Genomic DNA, 15,582 nt, shown 5'->3' with positions numbered 1-15,582 from the left:
CGTTAAAGAAAAAAAGGCCTTAAAAACAAAACCACACCTAATAAAAGAAATCACAGACAAAAACGCGTTTCTTCATGATTATATTATTTTAATTTTGATTTCTTCCATGCTGGGTTTCATATATATTTGTTTAAATAAATTAACTAAAGTTATAAAATATAAAAGAAGGGGTCTGCTTCTGCTGTTTGGTACATAAACGTTGATTAATTAAACACAAAGCATCCACCCAACCCAATCATTTGCCCACCTTCACAATTTAATTATCTTCTTTTCTTCCCTACCGATTACCAACTCGACTTTTCGTCACTGTTGTCGCATTCAATCAAACGGTTTGTGATAATGACTCCAACACATACTAGATATCTTTCGCTAAACGATACTAATTACACATACGTTTTAACTAGAAATCAATACATCTCTAAATAATTTCCTAGCTAGGAAGCCATCATTTGTTTTTTTTTAATGAAAAGCCGCAACCTTTTTTCGTGTAAAAGCTATATCAAATAAGTAATCATGTCTAGAGTATTAAGTTTTCTTGTCACAATATGAACGAGATGATATAAAATCGCAAAATTAATATTTGAACACTGTACGTTATGTTAATAGTTGCCTTGTCGAAACCCTTCCATCGACTAGAGTTGTCCATTTGCGAACCAACCACATGCTTATGACCACATACTAAGCGTCTTGGTTCATCTTATTTAAAAGTCATGACCGTTTCAAGTCAATACATTTAAAGGTCACGAGGCTTTAACCTTTTGGAACTATAAAGATAACTGGTTCAGTGTAATGTTACAGTTCATTACACCTGTTTCATTATTCGATTCGTCTTAAAAAGGTTTCTAGTAAATATAGCATACACATAATAAATATAAAAATAAATAAATAGAATTTGTAGGTCGGGTTTTTTCAAGTTTAAAACTTAAGGAATTCTCGAGTTTTTCCTTCCCATACTTGTTATACTCCTCTTTTAATTTGTCACAAGAATAATACTACTTTTTTTTTCGCACACTAACTAAAGCGTGAAAAAAATTACCTTAATTTGTTGTTTTTAAGGACGCGCACAGTTGAAATTTAGGAAGGCCAAAGGAGATATGTTTAGTCTAACCCCTTTTAATTATTGTAATATACATTATAATCTTGATAAATAAATATACATAATCATGATTAAACAAAAAAATGCTTGCTTAAGTTAATGTTTTGTAGGAAGGTCCAATAGAATACGTCTAGTCAACCCTTATTTATTGTTGTAATATAAACCTTAGTAAAAGAATACTATGATTAAATTAAAGAGTTAATAGCCATTTTCGTCCCTGTGGTTTGCTACTTTCGCCACTTCAGTCCAAAATTTGTATTTTTGTCAATTTAGTCCTCATAGTTTTAAATATTAGCCAATTACGTCCTATCCGTCTAACGGCATCCAGCTATGCCGTTAGTTCAAGGGTATTTTTGTCTTTCTCCTTTTTATTTTGAGTTATTGGTCATTTTCGTCCCTGTGGTTTGATACTTTTGCCAATTCAGTCCAAAGTTTGAAATTTTGTCAATTTAAGTCAGTTTTTTTTCTATAACCCTAGAGAGCATTATCCAAGCCCAAAACAAGTCTGCATTTACTCTGTCGACAACAGTAATCATACCCCCTCCTCTCATATTTAGTTTCTAGACGGTTCCTAAACTCTCCCCCATGGTGGAATTCAATGGTAAAGTGGTCAAAGTAATTCTGTGAAACCGAATTGTACGGAAAAAACTAAAAATCGTTTCTTTGATGAATGCATAATATTTAGGGTTTAGAGATTAACATATCATAACGAAAATCTGGGTCGTAATCAACTATTATACATTAATCAACAAAACAATTTTTAGTTTTTTCTGTATAATTCGGTTTCAGGGAATTACCTTGACCACTTTACCATTGAATTCCACCATGGAGAAGATTTTAGGAAATGTCTAGAAACTAAATATAAGGGGGGGTATGATTACTGTTGTCAACAGAGTAAATGCATACCATTATTTGAGGTTGCTCGATGGTTTTGGGCTTGAATTATGCTCTTCAGGGTTATAAACAAAAAACATAAAAAACAAAAAAAACTGAATTAAACTGAACATTAAATTGACAAAATTTTAAACTTTGGACTGAATTGGCAAAGATATCAAACCACAGGGACTAAAATGACCATTAACTCAAAATTAAAAGGAGAAAGACAAAAATACCCTTAAACTAACGGCATAGCTGGATGCCGTTAGACGGATGGGACGTAATTGGCTAATATTTAAAACTATGAGGACTAAATTGACAAAATTAAAAATTTTGGACTAAAGTGGCGAAAGTAGTAAACCACAGGAACGAAAATAGCCATTAACTCTAAATTAAAATATCGTGTGTTGTAAGGGTGTGCGTGGTGCGGTTCGGTGCGGTTTTTGGTTAAAACCGAACCGAAAACCAAAAATTCGGTTTTTGGAGTATTTGAAACCGTTCGGTTTCGGTTTTTTCGGTTTTCATTTTGGTTTTGGTTCGGTTTCGGTTTTTTCGGTTTTTGCCATTTCATCTTGAAAATTTTAGATCAAAAGAAAGTTTTCAAAAACTAATTAATATAGGTATAAATAATTTTGTTAATTGTAAATAATTGACTATTAAACATTTTACCAAAAATATATTGAGTTACATGTTTATTAAATTTTTATAAATTACTTAATATAATATATAAAAGAACAAAAATTTAGGAATTCGGTTCGGTTCGGTTTTTTCGGTTTTTTATTATATGCAAAACCAAAACCGAACCGTTAGTTCGTTTTTTACAAAAAATTAAAACCAAACCGTCGGTTTTTGTTTCGGTTCGGTTTTTTCGGTTTGGGTTTTTCGGTTTTTCGATTCCGGATTGGTTTTTTCGGTTTCTTGCACACCCCTAGTGTGTTGAGGTCATTTAGGCTACACAATGTGAGTCAGGACGGGATCTAAATATGACCCGTATCGATGGAGTGGGACGATGTTCCCGTTCATCCCAATTCCCTCCAACAAAATTTTCTCCCGATAGATAAAATGGTAACAAACGGGCCGAAATTTGTGAAGGGCGTCGGGATGGACGAGAACACCTTCAGTCTCATTAATATACTTTTGTACTGATAAAAATAATTTGAAGACATGAATGATGAAAGACTTGAGGAGCATAAAAATCACTTGAGGTCTTTAATTTATATATTCTGAATCTTTTTATGGAATGAAGCCAAAGACGTGAGCACCACAAAAATTAATCTAGATTGAAGATATTGATCACTCTATCAAATCAAAAAGATAAAAATACAAGTTATTGGATTGCTTGTTATCCAAGAAAGAAATCAATGGCCGAGAGAGCATGAATTCAAGAACAAAATACAAGAATTAATATAGAAAAAAAAAAACCATTAGCAAGCGTAAAAATCCACAAGCTCATGTAAAGCATCAGGTTGAGGATCATCTGCATTTTCAATCATCCACAATAAATGTTCAAACAAAACAACCTCGCACTCAATGGAATCGCCAACACTAGACCGTTCCACAAGCTCCTGGAACAGCGGGTGTTGGGCGACATGCGAGCTAATAAGATAACGGCGCCTTGACTTGCCAACATAGACAGCATGAGAATGGCTAATGTCTTCATCAGAAGTGGGTGCATTTGCACGGTCAGCCGGCTTGCCGTTGCTAAACGAATGCCATTTCTTAAGCACGGACTTGATCTTTGTTAGCTTTCCGCCTTTTGCCATTGGTTTTGTTGTGTGTAATGTAAAATGATTTAGAGGTTTTGGGTTTGGAGATAATGTGGGAAATAGAGAATGGAATGGAAGCTGGCTTCTTATATAAAATAGTCTTGAGGCTGGAAAGTGATGGGACATGTATAAAAGATATATACAAGAAAATATAATATAATTTCTTTAAAAGAAAGGTGAGATTAAAAAAAATGATTAACTGAACCGAATTAGCTAGGAGCTGATTCAGATTGTATAGGAATTAGTATGAAACCAATGGAAACCTTATAAGATTTGGGATGTTTAGAACCCCCTTGATTAGAAACCGGTTTCTCCAAGAACCGACTTTGACTTCTTTGACTAGATACCGATTCGGTTCTAACCCTTGTTTTTAACCGGTTTGTTCAATTCTTGTAGTTAGAAAGTTAAATATGGTTGAAAATGTAAAAGTTGGTGTGATTAAAATTATAAATATTAGGGATACAAAAGAGGGAAAAGACCTATTTTGCTTTTCATTTTAAATCTAGTTCTCATTTTTCTAGTTTTAGATAGCTTCTATTTAGATTAGTACCTATTGATCTATTGATATGGTGTTTACTCTTACAAATGTGAGATTGCGAGTTTAAAAACTTGCAAATACAAGGTAAAGATGAAATTTTGTTCAAAAAAAATATATAAGATAACAAAAATCAAAACTTGTATCATATATAAACACAATAATTTTATTCTCTTTATTTGATTATAGTTAATTACACGAATGAGTTGCGTGGTTTACCCGTGTTACAAATTTACTACATTGGTGGTCCTTATTGTTCACTTAAACGTAACATTAATGATCCTTAACACTATCAGGAGTTAAAACTCACCTAGTTTGTGAAATGAACAAATGTCCTTTTATTTACATTTGAAATAAGAAAAATTAAATATATAATGTTGGGACCACTATAAAGAAAAGAATAAGAAATTATATAAAGAAATGACCAAAATAATAAGCCCTCAGGCTCAACTGAAACCTTCGCATCCTTTCAATTGATATTTTGTCATATTTTTTAAAATGACCAAATTATCTTTAAGTTAAAAAGAAAAGAAAATTAAAAGAGTTAATTACAAATACGGCCCATGTGGCTAGATAAAGTAACACTGACACCTTTAAGTAATAAGAGTTAAAATTAACAAGTTTGTGGTTTCAATATCGTAACAAGTTTGTAGTCTGAGTCTAACTTTCGTCTAGTTTTCTGTTAACTTTAGGTAAATGACCAAAATATCCTTTCGAGCTTTAAAAAAAATTATTCACAATGCGCAAGTACCACTTAACTACCACATATGTTTATAATGTGTACATATTTTAGTGGTGCTTGGACAAACAGGTGTTTAGGGCCATTCTTGTCTGTCTCTTAAACCATTCTTATGATCTATTTGTGATGTCCTTCCAAACAAGACACTATAATAAACCATAAAATTTGTCAATCGCTTTTGACTTTTTTCCCAAATTACAAGTCATGAAATGGGAGTATCGTGTATTCTAATAGGAAGACTACCGACTCTCATTAGAAGATAATACTAATAAATTGGCAGCAGAATTATTATTCTTTACTTTTTTATATATTAAATCAATTTTAATTGACCAGTTATCTTGTTTACTTTTCATATATAATTGGACTTTGATTTAAATAACATTTGACGTAAATCAAATGAAAATGATCAAAATTAAGAAAAAAAAAACACACATATATATATATATATATGTATTAGACTTATTTTACGAATAGTTTAATGTGTCAGAACTCAGAATTTACATATTTAATAGTAAACATTTCATGTTTAATAATAAGCATTTCATTGTTACATGCTGGTTATATGTTGATTAACTTTGATTGTATAGCCTAGTTACATTTATGTGTGTTCGAATTCTTTGTAGATTCTTACGATAATTCTCAAGAGAAGTTTTTTTTAAATATTCGTCGATTTAACTAACTAAATTCACTATTAGGACTCTTTAGTAAAAACCTAAATAAAAACCTAACTAACTAAATCTGTATTAAAATCAGTTTAGCATATCTATAATCTTTAATAAAAACCTACAATGTTTTGTCACTTGTCGCATTCATATTTATCCTCAGAAATTAAAACCAACTAAATCTTTAAAATCATTCACTTTAATTAATTTGTTAATTGATTACTGTATATTTAAAACTAATTCGAATGACGAAAATAATTATACTAAATACTTCAATTGTTTTGAACACTACAATACAACGGCTATCTAAGGTGTCGTTTGTTTTTTAAGACAAAAACTGTCTGCAATCTGATTTCATGTCTGCAACTGAATATGTGGTTTGAAGGTCTGCAATCTAAAAATATAATAATATTGTATGTTTTATAAACTGTTAATTGTCTGCATAAGCTGAAAATTAGTTACCTATCATATATATCACAGTAAATAGAAGTCATTTAACGTCTGTAAATTGCTAAAATAATTGGTAGTGGTGTACGAACTATAGAAGTGAGTGGTGGTGTACGAACAATGGAAGTGGGTGGTGGTAGACGATTTTGGTAGGCAGTGAATGGTGGTGGTGGACAGTGGGTGGTGGTGATGGACAGTTGTGGTGGGTGGTGGACGGTGATGGTGGCCGACAGTGGGTGGTGATGGTGATAAACGGTTGTGGTGGGTGATGAACTGTGGTGATGGCAGACGATGATGGGTGGTGGCGATGATGGACGGTGGGTGGTGGTGGTGGATGGTGGTGGAGGTAGTGCTAGCGGCGGACGGTGGTCGATGGGTGGTGGTGGTAGTGGACGGTGGTTGTGGCGGACAAAGGTGGTGGTGGTGATGGACGGTGGTGGTGGGTGGTGGTAGTGGACGGTGGTTGTGGCGGACAGGGGTGGTGGTGGTGATGGACGGCGGTGGTGGTGGGTGGTTGACGGTGGTGGTGGCGGACGATGGGTGGCGGTGGTGGTGACGGACGGTGGGTGGTGGAGGCGGTGGTGTTGGACATTGGGTGTTGGTAGGATGTTAAGAAGTGTAAAGAAGTTTGAAGAAGTGTGAATATGATGGATATTAGCTTATTTTTAAGATCATAAAAACAATTTTCAGATCTTTTTTATTTTTTAAAACAAACTGTCTTTAAAGGTTTATGTTTGCGCGCTCGCAGACATAAGCCTCCTGCAGATGTTTGAAGCTAAAACAAACACAACCTAAGTTTATTGTCTTTTGTATTTTGCTTAATTATTAAATACTAGTTTGAGTCCCGTGTATTACACGGGTAATTGATAAAAATTTTGTACTTTAACCAACCATAAAGTGAAATATAGTTAACAAAATGATCATATGTTTTATACAGTTACAATTTACATTAAAATTACATAAATTACATAACTAAGATTACACAAATATGTTACAAATAAGTAAAATAGTCCTTGTACACTACATTTGTAATTGTCCGTGTTTATCACAAATCAAATATTTAGTCCATGTCTGCTTATAACTTGTAAGGCCCCGTTACCGGTAACCCTACTTTCGTGTTGGATTTACTCAAAAACACAGTTCTAAATATCAGAGTTAATTAAAAACTTTACGCGGAATATAAAACTTTCATAAAACATTACATATCAATTCATAATCATGTCTTTAAACATTCCTCTTGTCTTTCAAAATCAAAACGTAACTTATAAAACATATCGGATCTTCAGATGCCAGGCTTTAGTCTTCTGCCATGTGTCCTCCACTCAAGCCAGCTGTCTCATCCTACTCACCTGCGTGCATACTAAAAGTCAGCTACGCTGAGTGAGTTCTAGTTAATCATACACTACCATACAATACCTTGTTACATACATACGTACTTAACCTCATAACTTTCTTTCATACACACATAAGTACTCATACCTTCATTCTTACTTACATACTTTCTTTCTTACTTACATACTTTCTTTACATTCATAATCATACGTTTTAAAGAGCCTTTCGCCCTATAACCTCACAGATATTATAAGGGTCTGGTCCCTAACATCACAGATATTATAAGGGTCTGGTCCCTAACATCACAGATATTATAAGGGTCTGGTCCCTATCATCACAGATATTATGAGGGTCTGGTCCCTAACATCACAGATATTATTAGGGTCTGGTCCCTAACATCACAGATATTATTAGGGTCTGGTCCCATGTTTTCGAATATTAGTAGGGTTCGATTCCCTCTTCGTTACCATACAACCATACATCATACCTCGAGTATTATTAGGGCTCGGTACCCCTTTCGTAACCATATAACCATACAACCGTCATTTCCTTCTTTTATTAACTTTCTTACGTTCATACACATAAACATACATATCATACTTGCCATATTTATAACGTTACAACCTGACAGTACGTGCAATATCCGAAGATCGTTCACGAACCATCAAGCAATCATTCATACATATCACATATATCACCTATGGCATACACTTATCACTTTGGATAAATGTATTAACAACACATCAAGTATGCACACAGCCCCGAAAACATAACAAGGAATGGGGCTAGAAACTCACCTGGATCCTGTTACGCTCGCCGTTGATCGTAATTCCTTTCTTTAACTGGGCTCGGCTAACTGTATAATATTTACACATATCAATTAACTACTGCTACTCGTTTGTATTTCTATCTATAAATGACCCACAACGAACGGGGGTCCGGGGGCAGCGCCCCTGGCAGCGGGGTTCTAGGGGCGGCAGCCCCTAGCGGGGTCCAAGGGGCAGAGCCCCTGGCTGGGGTTAAGCTGCCAGGTCAGCTTGGAAAAATTTTATTTTCGATAACTGCCTTAACACATTTTCCATTAGGTTTTTAATTTATTTTATAGACGAACTTCGCTTCAGGCGAAGTTAAACCTTAGGCGAACTTGGAAACAGCTTGGTTCTGGCTTGATTCGATCGAATAGGAACACGTTCGATCGAATAGGAACACGTTCGATCGAATACAACACGTTCGATCGAATACAACACGTTCGATCGAATAGGAACACGTTCGATCAAACAGGAACACGTTCGATCGAATAGGAACACGTTCGATCGAATACAACACTCATTCGATCGAATACAAAACTCATTCGATCGAATGAGTTGGAGACCATTCGGTTGCTTCCCTATTCGGTCGACTGGACTTGTTCGATCTACGCATTCGATCGAATGGACTGATTCGATCGACTGGTTCGATCGAATGAGTCTGATTCGACTCCTTCAAGCTGGGCGACGGAGAAACCCACGGGTTTTCCAGATTTTCCAGATTTTTGACCCAAAATCGAAGTTTTTGACATGGAAATGCTCGGGATTAAGAGGGCTATCGATTCCTAGTACTTTTAAACACAAAAGCTTGCATTTTGACACCAAAACAAGGCGGTTTTTGACCCGAAAACTCAAGTTACGAAAATGGGAGTTTTTGCTCGATTTGAGGTCGAAAATGGTTATGAAAACGGATGATTTTCGAGAGGGACTTACCAAAAACGATTAGGAACAAGATTGTGGACTCGGATTTGCGATTTAAGAACTTTCTCTCTCTAGCTTCTCTCTCTAGAAATGAGAGTGTTTGGGTGGGTGTAAGTGAAGGAAGATGGTGAAAAATGGTGGAAGTGTCAAGAACTTTCGTTTATATACTACGGGTTTGGTTAGGCTCGGGTTGGCTTCCTACGGGTCGAGACAGGCCGAGTTCATAAAATAACTAAGCCCAAGACCCGTTCCTTACTCGACATTAAATAACTAAAACGTGAAATTACTAAACATAACTTTCTTTTATTTATCAATATAAAAATTTTAGGATGTTACATAACTCTTAATAAGGTAGCATATAGATATGTTTATAACTCTTGATCTCGCCACATATGATTATCCGTGTGATCAATAAGATTCTTCAAGTACATACCAACCCTTGATAGATGATAATATATCCATGAAACTAACAAAAAAATAATCTTACACATAAAATATCATACATGTTAATCAATTAATATATATAATGTCATTTGAGATCATGTGATCATATTTATCCCAAAACATGAAATAACCAGATTACCTGAACTTTGATGATATAGTCATGCTTATAATTTTTAGAATTTAAAATTGATTGATCATGATAAATTTGGTGTCATTAATATTCTGTGAATGACAAATATTTACTTGATTTTATATTTTACAATTAACAATTGTATAATCAAGCAAAATATAAAACCGAAAATTAAAATATAACAAAATGATTTTTTTTCATTTCATATTAATGGAAAATGACAAAGACATATTATGTTCAAATAAAAGTGATTATTCTGAGTTAGTAGAATAATAAAAGATTTAAAGTTGCATAAAGTGAATGTAGTGATTCTTATTTATAATAGTTGAAAGTATTGAATAGGAAATGTTTAAATTTTGAATACTAATCCCCTGTCATTTGTTAATATTATGGGAGTTGTTGGAATATTTAATTAACCGATATATACACACACACACATATGTATATATATATAGGGTGAGGTTAGAATAAGAAGTGAGTTATTTGTAAGAAGTGTGAGAAGTAATATCAGGCGTTGGATGTGATCATCTGATGGTGGATATTGTTAGTGTGTTTTTTGTTCGGTGTGTTTTTGTTCGGTGTGTTTTATTTTTTTAAGGGTAAAAAACACTTATTACACTTCTTAGGATAGTTTTACTTCTTAATTTAACATTGCTCTCTCTCTCTATATATATATTAAAAACTTATAGAAAAAAAAAACAAAGATTTCGGATTTGTTGGAAGCATGGTAAATGACCTTTAGCCGGATTAACTATTTTTTTTTAAATTAATGTGAAAATATATGTTCTGAATCATTTTGGTCTGAACTATAAAAATACATACTGAAAACTAGATATTGATTTCTTATTATTAAAACTTTTTATACTACACAAAAAAATCATATAAATAAATGACATATACTTCATATAGTAAATCGGTGTACATATATATTATAAATATATAATTCAACTTCAATAATTTAATACTAAACACCAAGATATATAATAGGTATTCTCTATGTTTTCAAAGTTTATACAAAACGTTTGAAGAAAATTAAGAAAATACATATTTTCCCGAGTTTAAATGCATATGAGAAAATTTTAAATTCAAATTTGAAACAAATCTTATATAAAAAATTATGCACTGTTGCTCGAATCCCAGTTTAAAAAACAATTTATAGTTTATCATACAAATCCAAAATTTTCAACAATAATGCACATTTATTTGCTTTAATTTACAATTACCTATGACTTTAAATTTATATTCTAACAAACATGTAACGTCAATTTTAATATTTCCTTATTTCACAATTAATGTTAATGAATGAATCAATTAGGATTTATATATAATAAAAACTTGAATTCATATATTGACATAACTTAAAATATAAGGACCATATATTGAAATAAGTGAAAAGTATGTGAGAAGGGCTATGAGGATGACAAGTGGCAAAAATAGTTAGGTTTTTATTAGAATAGATAGATTATTTTTCATCAATTATCAATGCAATATACAAGTCTAAAGCTAGTATTTTATTAAAGTACAATTTTGGGCCAAAAGGTTGCCCTCGTATAGTTTTGGTATGTTTCTGGTTCCAATTTCCAATTGTGGGGCTAGAATAAAACCCGGTTCCTAACCCTTCCTAGAATCGGACCGATTATACCAAACCAGCGGGTATGAAACAAGTTTCAGTTTCTCCCCAAAATCGTACCCAGACCCGAACTGACAAGGACCCGTCGAAACTGATCTCACCTCAACCCGGTCCACCCAAACTCGACCCGACCAAAACCCGATAAAAGCCGGTCAAAAACCCGACCATACCTGGAACCAGTTTCTTTCTGACCCGGTTATTAACTTTTGTTGACCAGCCCCGGATCCAGTTCCGGTTTCCGAAAAAACCCGGGTTTTCCACCTCTACGTGGGACTTGGTACAATAATGATGGGTTGCACTACTCGTTAAAGTAGATCTAGCCCATACGTACATATTGTTAATCCATCATTTTCTCAAGCCCACTTTCATTTATCGAATTTCTAGTAAAGTGCATCCTAAATCCTTCATATATCTTCACAAGACTTTTAAGTTGCATTTGAACTAGTGCTTTTCTTTTTCACTTATCAAATGAACTACAACTTGAGCATTAAATATCAAAGATTCGAGGTTAAAACTCATAGGGTTCCATAACCTGCCACATCAAGACCATAGTGGGCAGTTTTGAGATGGTAGTCTTGTACATTAGGGCTGAGGGTAGTGAGGCGCGGACGATGCGGCAGCCGCGCACATCACTATCCCATTTGCGTGAACGTGGGCGCGGACGGCCGGGACGAGCCGGTCTGCGGGGCTCAAAAGAGCTGTTAGGCATGGGGTGGATCAAAAACTTGGGGGTGAATCAATCAAGCCCCACTACACCCTATGGGGCTTGATCGTGTGTCACGTCAGCGCCTACGCGTCGTAAATATATTGAATCACTTGGGGTTTGATCAAGCCACACTACCCTTAGCCTTATGTAATGGATCATCTACAAGTTAGATTTCAACATAATTGGGTAAATCTCAACTAGATTGAGCCTAAGTAGTTGGAATCTATATATAAAATAAATGATATAATTAATCTAAGTTAGTTTACTAATTAAATAACTATATAATAATGCACCAATGATTAACTAGAAGATAATTTGGAAAAGGTAATAAATTAATATTTATTAACTCATCATAAATAAAAAATAACAATAACTATTATTAGATCATATAATTCTATTTATTATTATTATTATTATTTCACCAAATAATAAGTATATGCATAACTGGTTTTCATATGGTTTACTCATCTTACTAATATATTAAAGCAATACATATTTTTCACGTGACATTATTCTAGAGCCTCCATATTGGATGCCACGTAGATGCTATGTAGGTTGTTTCCTATTATAGTGTCGTGTCTAATTAAAGAAAGTAGTGTTTTGAAATTTTAAGTTCAAATCTTACCCTGGAAGTTTAGCAAGAATCTTACTCTGGACGCTTTCTATGTAATCTAGGGTTTTAAACCCCCCCCCCCCCCTCCAAACATCTATATTGCGTTCTCTTTCTCCTCTTCAAACTAATCGATTTTAAAATATATCACACATCTCTCCATGATTCAAGTCTCTTCTCAACTTCACAATCACCATCTTCAACGTCTTCAATCTTCGGTCGTGTTCATATTGAGGAATTTCTATATTGGTTATTCAAATTGATTCTTCAGCATACTATTGCTTACAAACTTTAGCTATGTATTTTTAGGTTTTTAATCTAATTTTTAAGCATAATTATGATCAGTATCAATCTGATTTGGGTCTAATTATGATCAAAATTAATAATTTTGTTGTTTCTCATTGCAGAAGATTACAATCATGATGATATAATGATGGATCTATTAGTAAGTAAACACATTTTGTTCATGTGAATTTAAATACTTTCCTCATGTGTGTTTATGTTATTATGATTATAATGATTTAGTGTATTTAAAACTTTAAAAAGTACTGACAAGTTCACCCTCTTTACATTGAAACTTACCAATTATTAACAATTTATAATTCAAGGTTTTACATGATAGGATGCAATCAATGGGAATTAAGCGTATATGTACTATACAGGAGTCCGCACAAATGTTCCAGCAACCAATCCCCATATTTGTTTCAATCGATTTTGTATTTATATGGTGGTACCTTAGTTTGTTTTTTTTCATTTTGGTTGCTTTTGTGTTATGATTGATTTAGGTTTGATTGGGTGGGAAATTGGTTGTTGTGAGTTTTGATGTCATTATTGTTTTCAGGCTTAGTTACAACAGTCTATACAGTTAAATATTAATTTTGAAATATGTTGTTGGAAACAGTCAAGAACTGAAAGTTTAATGAGAAAACCTGACAAAGCTTTCACAAATGAATTCGAGCCGAAACTGATTTCTTTTTAAAGGAGTATCACAATGGTTCAGGTTAATACAAGCGGGTCTAAAGATATTATAACAAGAATAAGTTTGGATCCCACGGCTGTGCCACTGATACACTCAAGCTGTTGCCATGTGTGAGTACTTTTTGTCATTGGTTTTATAGTTTTTATTTTATTTTAACATTTAGACACATAATCGTTGATTTATTTATGTTTACAGAAAGGGTCTTGAAATAATTCATGATGTTCACGGAGATTGTTTTTTTTATTGGTTACTTTGTGTGGCTTCTATCTCTTCCTTGTAGATCTAATACTCTTTGACTTTTCTTGTAGTCAACTGTGTAATTTCTTTTGTTTAAATATATGTGAATATTCGGTTTACGCTAAACAATTTTGTTTTTATTGTTATATATTCGGCATTCCTTAATGAAAAGTAAAACTAATATAATTCATATGATAATAATAGTTACAAGCTTTCACATTTACCAATATAAAAATCATTTGATCATGTTTTGTGAAATCTGAATAGATTGTTTTGTGGGATCTAATAGTAATAAATAAAAAATCTTATGTGAAATAACTTAATTGTGTATTAAATATAATAATTTTTTTACTTTTATAATATTTTCTAACCGTGTGTAACATAGACTCTAATCTAGTTAACAGATTAAACGTATGCTGGATAATTGCTTCACGTGTGACCCTCAAAGTAAATATAATAAAAGCAACATGAATATGTGTTATGTTTGGGCATATAGAATTATAGATCCAACAATTTTTGAAGTAATGAGTGAAATGACTAAACTGACTTGTGTGTGCACGCACAGTGAATGTGTGTGGTTTGGACAAGAACACATCGTCTACATTGCCTCCGTTGGCCACCACTCTTCTCATTTTAACTTTACACTGATGACCTCTTCATTCTCCAATAGAAGTTCTATTATAGAACACATCGCCAAAGTGAACACACAACAAAGCATCTCCCGTTTCAAAAACAGGTGATCATCGATTGTGGAGACAGTTTAGAACAAGGTCATCGACCACACCTAAACCCTCCTTCACGATTATGGTGGTGGCGAGTAGATGTGGATCTCTGAAACCACTTCCCAATTTTTTGGTGGTGGTGGTGGTGGCGAGTAAATGTCGAAGATCCCAATTTTTCGACTAATGGTGGTGGTTGATTTCAAATAATGGCGGTGGTGGCCGGTTTTCGAATTAAGTGATTGAGGTACGAGCTGATAGTACGGATGATCGTTTTTGGTACCGTTACAATTCGGTACCAGTCCAAATATCTCAAAATTTTGAAATCAATACCGGTCCAAGCTAGGGAATCCCTAACTAGTAGTGTTTAACCCCTCCCCCCTTTCCCCAACACACACATATATTATGTCTTTATAATATTAATTAAAGTAGGCCTCATCTTTTTAATATTTAGTTTCTTAATTTTATATTTAGTTTGAAACTGGTTATTATTTTATGATATATATATATATATATATATATATATATATATATATATATATATATATATTATTTGATGTAATGACCAATGATCGAGTTTTCATTTGTGCAAACTATTTGATTAAAGCTTTAAGTTTTCTAACTTAGGGTCAAAACCAAAATATATGCATCAAAACCAAAAGTTGGCTGTTTTAGGGTGCTTGGGATTGCTTATTTTTACCAACCTATAAACTTTCCGAAAAGTGATAAGGTGTTTGAAATTGTTTATATTGTGAGAGGAAAAGTTTCATAAATTACAATATTGTATCTTATTAACTTAATGAAAAGTTATAAGAAGACAAAATAAGGAATCCCAAACACCCCCTTAATATAAAACATGAAAGAAGCATGTTTTAATTTTGAGATATTAAAATTACGATAATCAAGGAGCAAACAACTTGATATAATGCTATTTATTATTGAGATTA

The 15,582-nt window shown here is 33.3% G+C and overlaps 1 pseudogene; it reads right to left on the bottom strand.

Annotated features, from left to right (window-relative positions):
• Positions 1-3,084: 3,084 nt before the first annotated feature.
• Positions 3,085-3,884, bottom strand: LOC143630175 (auxin-responsive protein SAUR78 pseudogene; annotated as a pseudogene).
• Positions 3,885-15,582: the final 11,698 nt, after the last annotated feature.

This window comes from Bidens hawaiensis, unplaced genomic scaffold (genome assembly GCF_021521415.1).
Source record: "Bidens hawaiensis isolate Kalapana, Puna unplaced genomic scaffold, B.hawaiensis_p1.1 tig00005588_1, whole genome shotgun sequence".
NCBI classification, from domain to species: domain Eukaryota; kingdom Viridiplantae; phylum Streptophyta; class Magnoliopsida; order Asterales; family Asteraceae; genus Bidens; species Bidens hawaiensis.
This window is presented reverse-complemented; position numbering and strand designations above follow the sequence as displayed.